Raw genomic sequence first — 13,325 nt, 5'->3', positions numbered from 1 at the left:
TAAGAGAAGGACCTTCACAATCTGTGCAGGAAAGTTCCGAGTTCCAAGAAAACCCATCTTGGAGGATGTCAAGAGGCCTCTGTACCTGAGCTTCTGCCCGGCATGTGCTGGTCTCTGATTGACTCACCTGGCTCTCAGAGACTATTGGCTGGTCACAGTACAACAGGTTGATGAAGGAATATGATGATATTTCATATCTTCTTTTCTTTTTAATTTTTTTGGTGATAATAGCTTAGATTTCATTATGTCAAGAGCTAGGGCTTTTCCTTGACACAAATAACCTAGAAACAGCAAATGACCTCCATTTTTAGTACCATAGCATTGTGATTTGGGATGGCACTGTGCCAAGCACTGTAACCCAATGAGCCACCTCTCCTTCCTGTGCCAGGTGGAGCAGGCTTTAGCTGGGGGACAGGTGGGCACAGCTCTGCAGGATTTGTTCCCATCTGGGCCTTTCCGGGGCTGCTCCATGGAAGGGAGTCAAGGCCCGAGACAGAGCTAGCAGCTGTGGTTCTAAAGAATTCTGCCCATATGTATGTGGCGTGCACTCTGAAGTTATATCCCACCCACTCTGGGATGAATGAAAAAAAATGCTGAATGGCAGCTGAGAGCTTTTTTTGGTCTAGAAATTAACTTGAAGGGAGCAAAGAGAGTTCTTCTTCCCTCAGTGCCCAAGAGGTTAATCTCGAACAGCCTCCCAGATTAAAAAGCACCCTTCCATATATCATTATTACTTTTACAAATTAATTTTACAAAAATATTACTTTCTAGCCCAAGAAGCTATAGTAAGAGGGAATCTAGGTGGCTCAGTAGATTGAGAGCCAGGCCTAGAGATGGAAGGACCTGGGTTCAAATGTGACCTCAGATACTTCCTAACTATGTGACCCTGGGCAAGTCACTTAACTCCCATTGCCTAACCTTTGCTACTTCTCATTACACTGTATTGATTCTAAGATAGTAGATAAAGATTTCTAAAAGAAAAAGAAGAAACTATTTTGAGTTTACACTGCCTAAAATATCAAAGAACAGGCTATTCTCACTTTCAGGGCCCTCTATTGAACCCACCCTATTCCTCCAACTTTGTCTCATACCACTCTAGAACACAGATTCTGTGTTCCAGCCAGGCCAGTCTTTGAATTTTTCCCCCCTTTATGGCATACTCATTCTCGCCCTCATCCTTTGCTTATACTGGTCCCCTCAAACCAATGTCTAGACCAAAAAGCTCTCAGCTGCCATTTGGGGTTTTGTTTCACTTATCAGTGGAGCAGCCCTGGAAAGGCATAGGTGGGAACAAATCCTGCAGAGCTGTGCCCATCTGTCCCCGTAGCTAGAGTGTTCCACCTGGCACAGAAAGGATGTCCCCAATCTTGTCCCCAAATATGACATACTGTCCACCTATCCAGACCTTGCTTCCTCATCAGAATTTAGTTCATGTCTGGCCTCAGACACTTCCTAGCTTAGCCCTTACAGCTTTTCTTGATTATTAGTATTGATTCTAAGACAAAAATTTTGGGTTAAAAAAAGTGCAGTTCATCTTTCACCTCCTCCATGAAGCTTTTCCAACTTTTCCAATGCCCAATAATCCAACCCTTCTCAGAAATCAGTGCAACAAAAATTAATGCAATATGATCAGTCGATAAGGGAAGCTATTGATTGGGTAAAGCTCTTTGCATCGAATGTCTCTGATAATACTAAGATAGAGAGAGAACTAATAGAGATCTATAAGACCAAGAATCTTTTTCAGTGGATAAATGGTTAAAGATGAACCAATAGTCTTGAAAGTCTGTCCACTATTTCCATGGGAAATTATTTTCACAAATAAGAATACTTATGAGGTTGCCAAAAAGCTATGATGAAACACTGGAAGAGGAATCTGATTTTGCTGTCTTCTTACCCTTTTCCTTCTGTTGATTGTTTGTCCAGCTTTAATTCCTATCCCCCTAGGAATCATTAGTTTCTTTTGGTTTTAAAACTTGAATTTGTTTCTGTTTCTAAGTGATTTTTGAAGATATTAATTTTATTAAAGTCCTTTCCTTCTCAGAAAAAGAAAAAGAAAAAAGAAATTATTTAAAAGAAGAATTACAATTAGCCATGTAAAAGGGCAACCAGGTGGTGCAGAACATAAAGTCTGGGGTAAGGGGTCATGGAAGACATCTCTTCCTAAGCTCAAATCTGACCTTGGACACTTATGAGCTGAGAGACCCTGGGCAAGTCACTTAATCCTATTTGCTTAACTTTCCTCATCTGGAAAATAAACCAAAGAAGGAAATGAGAAACCTCTTCACTGTCTTTGCCAAGAAAATCCCAAATGGGGTCATGAAGAGTCAAATATGACTGAAATGACTGAACAACAGCCATGTAGAAATTGCTCTGAATAATAATAACTAACATTTATGTAGCACTTTTAATATTTGCAGCATTCTTTACATATATGATCTTATTCAATCCTCACAACAACCCTATGAAGTAGGTGTGGTTATTATTATCCCCATTTTACAGATAAGGAAAATTGAAGCCAATGGTCCCTCTTTCTCCCTCCTCTTCATGCCACAAGTCACCAATGATCTCTCTCTCTTAATCCTCACCTTCTGTCTTAGAATGGATACTAGATTTAAAGACAAAGTGGTAAGAGCTAGGCAGTGGGAGTTTAGTGACTTGCCAAGGGTCACACAGCTAGGAAGTGTCTAAGGCTAGATTTGAACCTAGATTCTCTAGACTCCAGGTCTGGCCCTCTATCCACTGAGCCACCTAATTGCCCACCAATAGTCTCTTAATTACCAGATATAAAGGCCTTTTTTTAAAAAAAAGAAACATCCTTCTAGTTCTCTCTGTAGCATAAATGACACTGTTGAACACTTTCCCCTCCTCTCTCAATTCTTGTGGCCCTGCTGACTCTCACTTCCCTCAGGTCCTTCATCCCTGCCACACCCACTCATCAGGGTACACCCCCCCCCCCCCGCTGTGCTTTGTCTCAGACCCTCTTCTCATCCCTCTAGACTACCTCACTTCATGATCTCATCAGCTCCCAAGCATCTGATTACAATCTCTATGCAAATGATTCCTAAATCTATATATCCAGCCATTGTCTCCTTCCTGAGCTTCAGTCCCACATCACCAAATTCATTTTGCACATTACTTAGTGGTTGCCAAACTAGCACATTCAGGACAGACCTCTTGTTTCCCAGCTGTATGTGAATACCTGAATGAGATCAGAGAGTAAAAAGTCCTCTATGTTCCAAAATATTTATAGCAGTCCTTTTTGTGGTGCCAAAAAACTGGAAACTAAGGAGATATGGCTGGAAAAGTTGTGGGACATGAACGTGATGTATTATAAGAAACAAAAAAAAATAAATGACTTTAGAAAGACTTCTATGAACTGATTAAGAATGAAGTAAGCAGAACCAGAAAAATAACTTATGCTATATCATCGATATTTTTTAAATGAACAATTTTGAGGAATTTTTTTAGTCATGAAGATGAAATGAGCAAAACCAGGACAATTTACACAACGACAGCAACATTGTAAAAACTAATGATTCTGAAAGCTTATGGGAACTCTGATCAATACAGTGAAACACCATGATTCCAGAGAACTCATAATGAAACATGTTATCCATTAGAGAGAGAATATCAGTCATACTCAATGAGACAGGGATATTTTTGTATACAGCCACTGGGGAAATCAGTTTTGCTTGACTATGCATCTATGTTGTAAAAAAAAATTGGGGCTTTTTCCCCTTTTTTCAATGAATGGAGAATGTGAGGGAGAGAAAATAATTTACTGTTAAATTTTTTTAATAGAGAGATAAGGGGAAGGGTTTTACAAATGTGAAACATTGCCTCCATTTTCAGATGAGGTTGCAACATTGTGGTATTAATTTTGCTTAACTATTTTACTTAGTTGCAAGAGATCACTCACCAAATGGGAGTAATCTCTAAATTATGTAATAGAAAAACAAAACATCAATAAAATTGAAAATGACAGAAAAATATTTTTATCATTATCTTTCCTCCCAAACATTCCCCTTTTCCAAACCCTTCCTGTTACTGTTGAGTAATTCCATCTTCATAGTCATCCAGGTTCAGAAACCTCAGTGTCATTCTTCACTCTTCTCACACACTTGTCATATCCAAACAATGGACACATCTCGTAATTTCTGTACAGTATCACTCCCCTAAAACCCTTTCCCTCTGCTAACATGGTCACTACTCTAGATCTGGTCCAATCACTTCTTGCCTAATATATCGTGTTGTTATTCAGTTGTATCTGACTCTTGGTGACCTTGTTGGGGTTTTCTTGGTAGAGATACTGAGGTGGTTGTCATTTCCTTCTCCAGTTCATTTTACAGATGAGGAAACTGAGGCAAACTGGGCTAAGTGACTTTCCCAGGGTCATACAAGAGTCTGAGGCTAGATTTGAACTTAGGAAGATAAATTCCTGTCTTCAGTCCCAGCACTTTATCCATGGCACCATTCAGCTGTCACAGCTTGCCTCAAATCTCTCCCCATTCCAGTCCATCTTCCATTAAGTCATTACAAGGGTTTTTCTTGTTTTTTTTTTTAAGTACAGGTCTGTCCACATGACAAACACATACACACATATATACACATGTGCATACCCTATGTATACTCTTTGATTCAGCAACACCACTATAGGCCTGCTTCTCAAGGTGATTGGGGGGGTACGGGGGAAGAACCTATATGTTGTAAAATATTTCTAGCAGCTCTCTTTGTGGTGACAAAGAACTGGACATTGAGAGGATGCCCATTAATTGAGGAATGGCTGAACAAGTTGTGGCATATGATTATAATAGAATACTGCTGCACCCTAAGAAATGATGAACAGACTAATTTAAAAAACATGTAAAGGCCTGCATGAAATTATGAAATGAAATGAACAGAACCAAGAGAACATTATATACACCTACAGAAATATTGTTTGCATAGTAGCCATGATGTGGAACAAAAACCTTTAGAGAAAGAACTGATCATTGGAAATATGCAAGGCATAGTTTTATATATACACATTTGTGTACAGGCATCCTTTCCATATGGTGGGGATTAGGGGCATGGCACCCCTGATCTGAAAATTCCACATCAAATTTTTCAGCTCTCCCTTTGTACCAGAGAAGAAGTCTGAATTTTTTCTTTTTTTTTAATGGAGTGTACCTTAATGTAAAATTTGGGCTCAGTATTTAGTCATAGGCTATTGTTATAAAAATAAAGGGCACAAGGGAGATATAGATGTATAATGATGGTGATGATATGTATCTGCCTATGATCTCCTCAGCTGCAGTTGGTGGGAGGAACGTCTACTCCTATCACCTTAGCTGCTGCTGTAAGTTATCCCCTTCTCTCTAACAGCTGCCCAAGTAAGGACCCTTGAGAGGTCAGATAGATGGTTAACTTCCCCAGGCCAAACCTGGGGTTGGATAACTTAGTGATGGGCTATTGATCTGCCTTGGATAATGTTCAGGATCTGACTGCGTTTGACTCCCTTCCTAAGGGCCGTGATAGAAAGATCAATCAGGAAGGTACTTGTTGTTGAACACTTTTATCTATAAGTAGGGAAAGGATAACAAGGTCAAGGATTGGGGATTGAAAACCCTATTGATATATTATCTATTGGACTAATTAACAATCAGGACTGGAGGCTATTGATCAGGTGGAGGCTTGAAATTTCACCCTCTCCCTTTATCTCTGGCTGGACCTGGCCACAGCCAAGCCAGAGAATAGGGAAGGCTATTGCTGCAGATGTATTGATGGTCTTTATTCTCTCAGTTCTCTCACTACTAGTGTTGATGATTCCCTAGCTCTCACAGTCTATCAGGAAATAATTTCAGGTTTATTCCTACCCTCTTCTTCTTAAACCACCCTCTCCACCCTTCAAACCACCCTTCAGCCACCCACTCCCAGATTGAACCACAGAGGTTGGCAGAGATCTGTGATCTCCAGTTCTCAGCCTCTGAGTCCAGAGACTTCCCTCCAAAGTGGCAGTGAGGGGTATATATAGGGTGAGGCTAACCAACGTTTACCCCTGGCTCATGGCACCTGGGAACATTCCAAGTCTCTCAACTACCATCCCTGTCAGTCAAGGTGGCATCCATCTCTTTCCAGATTATTGAATATAACATTATTTGTAGGTCAAGGTTAAGTAAAAATGAGTTTCTAAACTTTTTCTCTGTCATCTGTTGGCCTTTGCATGTCATCTGCAACTTTTACAAAACTCCAAAAAAATTCCTTCTTAATTTCTTATGCTGACCCATGACAAAACCATGATGGAAAAAGTTACAATGTGGAAGAGATGCCAGTATCAGACAGACAGACAGATACAGAGAGAGGGAGGAAGGGAGGGAAAGAGGGTGAGGGAAACCAAGAGAGGGGAGGTGGGGACAAAGTAGATAAGTGTCAGACCTGAAGATTAATCTTTGAGAGTTTAAATATGGCTTCAAATATTTACTAGCTGTATGACTCTGGGCAAGTCACTTATCCCTCCTTGCCTCAGTTTCCTCCTCTGTCAAATGACCTGGAGAAGGAAATGGCAAACTACTCCAGTATCTTTGCCAAGAAAACTCCAAATGAGATCACAAAAGATCAGACACAATTGAATAATAATGATAAAGTGGAAACAATCCCTTCCAGTGTCTCCTCCCCAAAAAAGACATAACAGCATAATCATAATGACCAAACTCAGCTCTAAAGAACAGATAAGAAAATGCACCTCTTCTTTTCTTCACAGAGGCAGCTGGTGGTTCAGGATAGAGTGCCAGGCCTGGAGTCAGAAAGACTCGACTTCAAATGTGACTTCAGACTCTTACTAGCTGGGTGACCCTGGGTAAGTCACTCAACCCTCTTTGCTTCAGTTTCCTCATCTGTTAAAAAAATGAACTGGAGAAAGAAATGGCAAACAGCTCTAGTTAGTATCTTTGCAAAAAAAAAAAAAATGAGGTCACAAAGAGTCAGCCATGACTGAAATGACTGAACCAAAAATGCTTGTCTTTACCTGAGTAACTTGCTCCCATTTTGGTTCATTCCTCATAGATTCCAGATCTAAAACTGAAAAGGAACCATCAAGTTCACCCTCTTCATTTTATAGAAGATGAAATACAGGCCTAGGGAAGCTAAATGATTTGCCCAAGTTCTCAGAGGTAGTATGGAATTGGAACCCAGATTCTCTGACTATGTTCAGCTGTCCTGACCCTCAATATATTCAGAAACATTTGATTAGAGATGATCAGAGGAAGGAAAGATTCAATGAGTCCTTTTGTTTTAATTATTCTCTGCCTTTTGTGTTTTTTACACTTGATGATGCTTGTCAAACTAAGTAACAGAGAAAGCTGTGTGCAAGGCTAGTGAGGCCCTCAGCTGTTCAGTAAGCAGTTGCCTTGCTTGGACTGATATTTGATATTAGGTTTTCTTTCTGAAGTTTCAGGGGCCTGGATTTAGCGTGAGTCAGATAAAGAATCATTTCAACAGATATGTTCAAACACATACACAAGGGACAGCTAGGTAGCACAGAGACCTGGAATTAGAAGGTCCTGGATTCAAATCTATCCTCAGATACTTCCTAGCTGTGTGACCCTGGACAAGTCACTTATCCCCAATTGCCTAACCCTTACTGCTCTCCTACCTTAGAACTGATACTTAGTATCTAAGGCAGAAGGTAAGGGTTTTAAAGAAAATAAACGAAAAGCCTATTGTGTGAAGGGGGTTTCATTCTACACCTTAGTTTACTTATTAAAATGAAAGAGTTACACTAGCATAATTGTCTAATGTCTCTTCCTGCTCTAAAATTTATTACTTCTAGCATTTTTATGGGACCATTGATTTAGAGCTGAAAGGGACCTTAGAAGTCTTCTGGTCTAACTCTTATCTAACAGATGAAGACATTGAGACTCAGGGACTTTAATTGATTTGCCCAAGGATACACAATAAGTGGCAGATCTGAAACAGAAACTCAGGCCTTTGACCTCAATTCTAACATTCTTTGCACCACCCCACATTGCATTTGCAGCTAAGTGATGCAGTGGATAGAGCACCAAGCCTGAAGTCAAGAAGACTTATCTTCATGAATTCAAATCCAGCCTTAGGCACTTATTACCTGTGTGACCCTAGGCAAGTCATTGAACCCTGTTTGCTTCAGAAGTTTCCTCATCTGTCATTTAAATTGGATAAGGAAATGGCAAACCACTCCAAGATCTCTGCTAAGAAAGCCCTAACTGGGGTCACAAAGAGTTGGACATAAGACTGAACAACAACAATTAAACCTATAGTAGGACCTTGTTTTACATGATATATTAATATATTTGATCTGAGGTGCATGCAACTGATAAAAAATGAAGGCAGAAAATTAATTTAAAAACAATTTTAATTATGCACTAAATCCATCCAGTCCCCTAAGTGGCGTAAGTTTCCCCAGCAGTTCTCTCAGTCACACTCATTCTCACTCTGAGAAGTGTTAGTGTGAGTCATTACATTGTTTTGTGCTGAACATTAGCTTCTGCATCCGTCTTTGACCAGAGGTTTTGCTTAAGAGTTTTTTTGTGTCCATGTCAGAGCAGTGATTCTTTTTATCTTGTTATCTAGTTATTAAAAATGGCCTGAAAATACAAGAGTAGTGATGCTGGTAGCTCTGATAAGCCTAAGAAAAATCATTATGTGCCTAAGTCTGTTCATATAAGTGTCGGGAACCAACCCCAGCAGTTTAGGTATCTCAGGGGCGGGACAGCTAAGCAGTTGAGATGGAATGAGAACAGCCAGAAACTCAGTCAAGCTTGCAGAGGATGTTCTGATCTGCCATCTGCTGATTTTAATTTTTATACCTTTTTTAAAAGATTACATACATATTGGCATAATTTCCATTCCCACCATACATTTTTTCTTAGAGACAAAGTATTAAGTCATACTTTTCATTCTCCAGTAACTTTTCCATATTTTTCAAAGTGTGTTTGACATCTCTTGGGCTACAGTGGTGGGAAAGTACAGTAGATAATTTCTCTGTTTATCATTTCATTTTTATTTTATGTTAATATACTGGACCAAATCAGGGATCAGGGTGGGGGGAAACTTGGAGATTGTTTTGGCCTGTTTTTGCATGCACCTGTGTATGGGAATCTAAGCTAGGGTTTTAAAGTCTTTAACATTAACTCACTATTTGCTGGTTTGTTGTGAAGTACCTTTTAGGGGAATTTCTGTATTACTACATGTAAAGGTGGGAATTTCCTAAGAGTCCGTAGGGGACCTGTAAGGGTTCTAGTAATAACCTTTACTGTTCTTCTGATTTTCCCTGGGGCTAAATGAGTATATTTTTCACAATAATTCCAATAATAAGGAGTGTTAGTAAGAGAAGAGTCACACAGGGGTATCTGAGTGAGGAGTTTCCATCCTTCCTGAAGCTGCCATACACTTCCTTGAGGTTCCCCCCTGTGACCATGTCAGACAGGGTGGACTTTGGTGGCCCCCACTATATAAGAAGTATTTATTAAATAATGTGGGTTGCTATTATGCTCAATTTTCAACTTACAATGGTCACCTAAAATGAGGTCCTACTCTATTGCTAAACCCAAGGGACCATGGCACTGTGCCTTCTCTCATGCCACAACTATTTTTTGCTTCTTGAAATAGACACCCTATACAATGACCCAATGAAAGATTTTCATCCCAATAACAGACCAAAGGGGAACCCTTTCCTCCCCTCCTAGTTTCAGGAAATTATGGCTGTGTTAACATTGTCTAAGGTGAATCTGGGAGGGACTGTACCTAGAATTGTTCTTTGTCCCTCATTTCTTTCCTTCCTTCCTTTCTTCCTCCTTTCCTTTTCTTCCTTTATTTTCTTTCTTCCTTCCTTCCTTCCTTNCCTTTATTTTCTTTCTTTCTTTTTCTTTCCTTTTTCTTTCTTTTTCTTTTCTTTTCTTTTCTTTCTTCCTTCCTTCCTTCCTTTTTCTTTCTTTCTTTCTTCTTTCTTTCTTTCTTTCTTTCTTTCTTTCTTTCTTTCTTTCTTTTTTTCTTTCTTTCCTTCCTGATCTCTCTTATCAAAAAGACTGCATCATTCAAACCTGGCCCTTAAGTATTAGCTCAAATCCCTGGAACTTCCCTAGACCTCACATACAAGAAAATATCTTTAACTTTTACCTACATATCAATTTCTATGGGGAAGTCTTATTTTTAAACCATTGTGTCCTTTTCCAAAGTCTATAGCCAGAAGGACAATGTAGATCCAGTGATTAGTATGTGTGTAAAACACCCCCATTCTCTTAAAGTCCTTCCAGATGGCAGGATGTCACATTGAAGAAGCCCAAGAATAGTTTAGGTAACAGAAGAATCATAAAGACACACAACAATTTCCAGAGCTTAAGAGTTCCACCACATGTCAGCTGTTCCATCTGAAAGCCTGCTGGGTAAGGGGATTCCCAGGAGAACACCAAGCATTCCTCTCTGCTTCTAAGATTTCCATTTGCCAAACACTCGGGATACCCAACATCATCCAGAGACTGTTATATGTATAAGATAAAGTTTCAGCCCTGATGGCAAAAAAAAGACATTGGTAGCTCTGGGGAAAAAGAATATTAGAAAAGTCAGGTCATCATCTGATTATAAAGATACATACGTGTATGATTTACATAAATAATTTATGTGTGTATATATACATATACACAAAGATGCTGATATGTTTGTATCTATAGATACATGTACAAACACATGTCTATGTATAGACATATAGACACATTGTGTGCTTATATACATATATGTTTTTATGAATACATGTGTGAATATGTGTGTTTTTTAATTTTAAATCTATTTTCCCCAATTACAAGTAAAAATGTTTTTAACATTTGTCTTCTAATGCTGAATTCTAAATTCTCTCTCTTCCCTCCCTTCCCTGCTCCCTAAGACAGTAAGCAGTCTGATCTCAGTTATACATGTATGATCTGTATAGATATATATTTATAATCAGATTGCAAACTAACTTTTGCTAATACTGTTTCTCCTCTGAAGTTGCTAATAAGTTTTCTCTCACCTGGGCTGAATGACCAGTGGAATCATGTTGGGTATGCTGGGTGTTCTGAGTATGTATTTATAATATATTTTCATATATAGGTATATGTGTGTATATGTATATGTATATGTGTGTATATATACATGCATATAGAGAGATCAGAGATTATAGATATAGATATAGATATAGATATAGATATAGATATAGATATAGATATAGATATAGATCTGGCCCATTAGGGGAGAAAAGACATCATGTGCTAGCGTCTAACAAAGTAGTGTCAGACGGCCTATCCATGTGTCTTGTAATAAGACTTGACAGATAAAAGGGTTACTAGAGCAAACCCTGCCAAAAAGAGACAGCTGTCGCTTAGAGATTTATTTCCCTTCAGACCTGATACCTTCTCCCTACTGAACCTTCTGAGCCAGGGAGGCATTCTCTTGCCTTGGTTCCTTTGCTTAAGCTGTTTTGTATGCCTGGAATGTCCTCCCTCCCCTTCTCTGCTTGCTAATTTTCCATCCATCCTTTGGAGTCTACTTTTTCAATGAAGCCTTCCTTGATCTTCCCAGTCAAATATAATCTTCTCCCTTGGATTTTTTTTAAATTTTATAGCTTAGTATCAATTCTAACTCAGAAGCGCAGCAGAGACTGGGCAATTGGGGTTAAGTGACTTGCATAGGGTCACGTAGCTTGAAAGTATCTGAGGCCAGATTTGGACCAGGTCCTTCCAACTCCAGATCTGGTGCTCTGTCTACCCTAGCTGCCCCTTTTCCCTTGGATTTCTTGGTTCTACCACTCTTTAAAACATTCATCATGTAAGATTGCATTGATTATTTTTCTTTGTGTCTTATCTTCTTTCTAGGCTTTTAAGTTCTGTGAGTATCAGGTCTTGTCTAAACTCTCTATCTTTCCCCATCATCTTGTATAGTGCTATGCATACAGTAGATACTTAATACATATTTGTTGAGTAGGGTTAAAAGGGAGCAAGGGGCCCTAAGCATTATAATTAATAACTCTTAAACATTATAATTAAGTTCCATGAGAAGCCTCATTTAAACTCTGTATCTTTTGCAGTCATCTAGCACTGTACTCCACACACAGTTGGTGATTAATACATGCCTATTAGATATAGTGGAAAGGAAGCAATGGGCTTAAATATTACAATTAAAGGCCCTACAAAAAGTGCTTATCAGATTATTCATTTCAAGAAAAGCATTCTCAGGGACAGTGAGGTGGCTCAGTGAATAGAGTACCAGGTCTGGATGCAGGCGGTCCTAGGTTCAAATACTACCTGAAATACTTCCTAGCTGTGTGATGCTGGGCAAGTCACTTAACCCTATTTGCCTTAGCTCCTCATCTGGAGAAATAAATGGCAAACCACTCCAGTAACAGGGTAGCTAGGTAGCTCAGCAGATAGCCTGCTAGGCATGGAGTCAGGAAGGCTCCTCCTTCAGAATTCAAATCTGGCCTCAGACACTTACCTCTTTTTCCCCACACATTGCAATACAATAGTGATCTTCTCTGTGTTCCTCACACATGACACTCAGCATCTCCTCTCTTTCCCCCATTCTTTCAATGCATTCATTCTTCAAATCTACCTCACAGAATCCTCCTCTTCCTTCAAGACACAGCTCGGGTACCACCTTCTTCTATACGAAGCTTTTTCAATCTTCTCAACTGCTAGTGCCCACCCTCTTAAATTACTTTGTATTAATGAATTTGTATTATTTTTCTTTTTATTCTTTATATACTTATAAATATGTTGTCTCCCCTCCATTAAAAGGGAAACTCCTTCCAATGATGGGTTGGTCATTCCTTGTATTTGTATCAGCATTTAGAACAATGCCTGGCACATTCATTGTTCTTGTTCAGTGATTTGTGTCTGACTTTTCATGACCCCATTGGAATTTTCTCTGCAAAAATGCTGGGATATTTTGTCATTTCCTTCTCCAGATCAATTTACAGATGAAGAAATTGAGGCAAACAAGATTAAGTAACTTGCCAAGGGTCACACAACTAGTAAGTGTTTGAGGCCAGATTTGAACTCAGGAAAAAGAGTCTTTCTCACTCCAAGCCCAGGATTCTATCTGCTAGGCCACTTATTTGCCTATATGCACATAGTAGTCACTTAATACATACTTGTTGACTGATTGATGGCATATGAGGTGGGGGTGGAGGTAGAGGGGAGAAAGGGAATGTGTTCTTAAAAATTGTTCTTACATGTAATCAGGAAAAAACAAAATATTGCCAAAAAATGGAAGGAAGGAAGGAAGGAAGGAAGGAAGGAAGGAAGGAAGGAAGGAAGGAAGGAAGGAAGGAAGAAAGAAAG

The sequence above is a fragment of the Gracilinanus agilis genome, chromosome 2 (genome assembly GCF_016433145.1).
Source record: "Gracilinanus agilis isolate LMUSP501 chromosome 2, AgileGrace, whole genome shotgun sequence".
In the NCBI taxonomy this organism is placed as follows: domain Eukaryota; kingdom Metazoa; phylum Chordata; class Mammalia; order Didelphimorphia; family Didelphidae; genus Gracilinanus; species Gracilinanus agilis.
This window is presented reverse-complemented; position numbering follows the sequence as displayed.